Below are 4,111 nucleotides of genomic sequence, written 5' to 3'. Positions count from 1 at the left end.
GCGCCTGCTGCCTTCCTTGGATGTGGTAGCCGTTTCTCAAGCTCCCTCTCCGGAATCGAACCCTGATTCTCCGTTACCCGTAACAACCATGGTAGGCGCATAACGTACCATCGACAGTTGATAAGGCAGACACTTGAAAGAAACGTTGCCGGCTCGTGGCCGTGCGATCAGCACAAAGTTATCCAGAGTCACCACACAAAACGGACCGAAGCCCGATTGATCTTGGTCTAATAAAAGCACCCGTCGCCCCGAGGGGCTTCGGGCTCACTGCATGTATTAGCTCTAGAATTGCCACAGTTATCCAAGTAGGAAGAAACGATCTAAGGAACCATAACTGATTTAATGAGCCATTCGCGGTTTCGCCTTGTTTCGGCATGTACTTAGACATGCATGGCTTAATCTTTGAGACAAGCATATGACTACTGGCAGGATCAACCAGGTAATCTTTTCGTGGTGGGTCGCCCAAAACCCTACCAACGCGCGGACGCGGGGCCACCGTCAGGCGCCCCTTACGAACCGCAAACACACACAACGCTTAGGAATTACTTCCAAATCCAAGAAGAAATGAAGCACGTTCGAGCGCGCAGCCGGAATATCCCCGACCGAGGTCGGCACCGACGCGGCAAGAAGCGCATAAATTTCTTTCTCGTCGCAGCAACAGAAAGTCGTACGCCAAAAAAATCATTGACGACGCCTTCGCAGCGTTGCCGAGCTTTCAGGTCCCGTGAGGACGCGAGGACGCACCCCGGCCTTCGGTCAGAACGCACTCGTCATTTCACACCGTTCGGTTAGCGCGGACGCTCCGAAACACCCTCCTCTCGCATTCGTTTTCAAGACACAGGTGCACCCGAGAACCGACCCCAACGGCAGACGCCAGAGATCGCAGGTACCTTGCTGTAACGACCATGCGGCGGAGGCAGCGGCCGAGACGGCGACGAAAGGCGTCGGCGACGTCGTCAGACGCCGCTCGCACCAATCGAACGCTCGACAGACCCCACCTCCACATAATAGCACCGATAAGTATAAAGAAGATCCTTCAAGAGCATTCTGTACATAGTTTGTGGTTATCAGTTTCGGTGACTGACTGACTGACTTACTGTCTCTCACTTATGTGGCTCCTCGTTATTGAGTATCATTTATTTGTCCTTCTTTCTTTCTTATTTTTTTCCCCTCTCTCTCTCCTTATATATATATATATATATATATATATATATATATATATATATGTATGTATGTATGTTTGTGTGTATATATATATATATATAAATGTTCTTTTTTTCCTGTCTGCCTCTATGTATACATACATACGTACATACATCCTACCCCTATAAAAAAAATTATTTCTCGCTTTTTATTAAAAACGTGCTGACCCCTGCTTGACTCTGATTACTTCTTTTCGACTTTCAGTTCATGTTAACATGGTCAACAGAAAGTTTATCGACTTTGTTATTACAAAGTAAACCAATATTTACACGGAGCGTTTCATGCGTTTTGAATTGTGTCAGAGCCGAACAATGAGCGCTATAGTAAGTGAGATTGTCACTGCTTTTAATCCGAATGCTCGCGGTATCGCGCGTGTTTACGGCAGGCTTCATAATAGGCAATTTTCTTTCTTTACACTACTCTTCTTTGCTCACTTCATTGTTTCTACCATTGGTTTCGTTTGGAAGGCCCCGCCACTTAGTTCTCAACAAAGTCCTCTCAAGGAACGAAGTGAGAAGCACGGGATTAACAAAAGAAAAAGATGCGTGTTTTCTAGCGGTTACCCGTGTCGCTTTGCGACACGGGCTTTCTGGCGCTTTCAACTGGGCGAGAGCCGAACAATTTACCCTACTGCACTTGCGACGGGCAGCGCTTTCAAACGGAATACTGGAAATCTCGCTTACTCTTCTGGCAAGTTTGATAGGAGACAAATATTATTCTTTTCACGCGAATTGTTCGCTCTATTTCTAATCTCTCTCTTCCGTGTCCTTGGCATGGAACGCCCGCTTCGTCTCCCACAAAGTACTTCCGAGGAATCAAGTGCAAATCACGCGACTTTAAAATGTGCGTGTTTTCTAGCGGTTACCCGTGTCGCCAGGCGACACGGGCTTTCTGGCGCTTTCAACTGGGCGAGAGCCGAACAATTTACCCTACTGCACTTGCGACGGGCAGCGCTTTCAAACGGAATACTGGAAATCTCGCTTACTTTTCTGGCAAGTTTGATAGGAGACAAATATTATTCTTTTCACGCGAATTGTTCGCTCTATTTCTAATCTCTCTCTTCCGTGTCCTTGGCATGGAACGCCCGCTTCGTCTCCCACAAAGTACTTCCGAGGAATCAAGTGCAAATCACGCGACTTTAAAATGTGCGTGTTTTCTAGCGGTTACCCGTGTCGCGAGGCGACACGTGCTTTCTGGCGCTTTCAACTGGGCGAGAGCCGAACACTGTACACTACTGCACTTGCGACGGGCAGCGCTTTCAAACGGAATACTGGAAATCTCGCTTACTTTTCTGGCAAGTTTGATAGGAGACAAATATTATTCTTTTCACGCGAATTGTTCGCTCTATTTCTAATCTCTCTCTTCCGTGTCCTTAGCATGGAACGCCCGCTTCGTCTCCCACAAAGTACTTCCGAGGAATCAAGTGCAAAACACGCGACTTTAAAATGTGCGTGTTTTCTAGCGGTTACCCGTGTCGCGAGGCGACACGGGCTTTCTGGCGCTTTCAACTGGGCGAGAGCCGAACAATGTACACTACTGCACTTGCGACGGGCAGCGCTTTCAAACGGAATACTGGAGATGTCGTGTGCTTTACTGCCAAGCTCAATAAGAGACTAATTTCTTTCTTTTCACGGGAATTATTTCCTCTATTTCTAATCTCGCTCTTTCGTTTCATTGGGAAACGCGCGCTTAGTTAGCCGCAAAGCAGTCTGAATTAATCACGTCCAAAGTACAGAATTTTACAATATATAGTGTTTTTACCGGTTGACCGCGTCAGAAAGCGTACCTTTCCGACGAGGTCTGTGTCGCTTTGACGTGAGCGGGAGCAAGGCGATTTGGGCTAGTGCACGCGAGATTGGCAGCGCTTCAAATTCCAGTACTGTAGATATTGCGTGCATTTTTTACACGCTTGAGGATGTGGGATTTTCTTTCTTGTGACGTGACCCGTTTGTCAAATTGTGTCTCGCTTTTTGGTATCGTTTAAGAAGCCCGTCCGCTTACAATCCTAAAAAAGAAAAAAAAAAAAAGAAATTAGTAAAGAAAGACGCCCATACTTTTTTGTTGCTCTTTATTTTATTATCTGCGCAGGATTTTAATTTGTGTAAGTTTTGTTTACCGTCCCAACTACGTAGGCGTTCGTACATGCCCGTCCTCGCGCCTCGAATTGTGTGCGAGCGAAATCAATCTCCCCAAGCTAGCTTCATAAATTGCTCGAAAATCGAACGTGAGGAAAGCCAGAGATACGTGGTTTTCACAGGTCGTGCAAGATTAATCCATAAAGTGCGATATTGGTATATATATATATACATACATAGATACACATACATGATTTCTGCGACAAATAGGAAGAAAAAAGACCATGTTCAAGCATAATATAGGAACATTGACACTTTGCACACACAAGGGAGGTCAAATGGCAGGTTTTTCTTCCTTGTGCAGGAAACTTTATTGCAATGTCAGAAGGGAAGTTCCACTCTAGAATTGTGCGCTCAATAAAGGAGGAAAGGAAATGCACTTGAAAACCTTCACAGTTCAAGTAAGAAAACATTTCGAAACGACAGTTTGTTTTCTTGCAGGGAGGAGAAGAGGGGAGAGAGGGAGGGAGGGAGGGAGGGAGGGAAGGAAGGAAGGAAGGGGGGGGTGCCATGCACGGTGAAGACCAGAGTGTCGAACCGAAAACCGAAGCGAACGAAAAACCGGAACCGAGGAGTTAGTTTCAGCCGAACCGAAACTGACCCGCCAACTTGGAACTGTACGGAAGAAAATATAACTGTCTATTAGTCGGACGATGAATAGAACTACAAGGGTGTACGGCAGGGATAGCTGAAAAAAAAAAAGGCTCTATGGACTTGGAGCGGCAGCCCAAAGTCGATGACGACGAAAAGAAAGCACACAGTTTCGGAAAACA

At 46.4% G+C, this 4,111-nt stretch overlaps 1 non-coding gene across 1 annotated transcript in view; it reads right to left on the bottom strand.

The window, feature by feature from the left end:
- LOC120847201 overlaps positions 1–442 on the bottom strand; it is a 1,816-nt gene extending 1,374 nt beyond the window's left edge. Inside the window, exon 1 of the ribosomal RNA XR_005717275.2 lies at positions 1–442. This exon is cut by the window's left edge and continues 1,374 nt beyond it. This is a non-coding gene — a ribosomal RNA (small subunit ribosomal RNA).
- Positions 443–4,111: the final 3,669 nt, after the last annotated feature.

Source organism: Ixodes scapularis, unplaced genomic scaffold (genome assembly GCF_016920785.2).
Source record: "Ixodes scapularis isolate PalLabHiFi unplaced genomic scaffold, ASM1692078v2 ptg001158l_1___fragment_3__unscaffolded, whole genome shotgun sequence".
Lineage (NCBI taxonomy): Eukaryota > Metazoa > Arthropoda > Arachnida > Ixodida > Ixodidae > Ixodes > Ixodes scapularis.
This window is presented reverse-complemented; position numbering and strand designations above follow the sequence as displayed.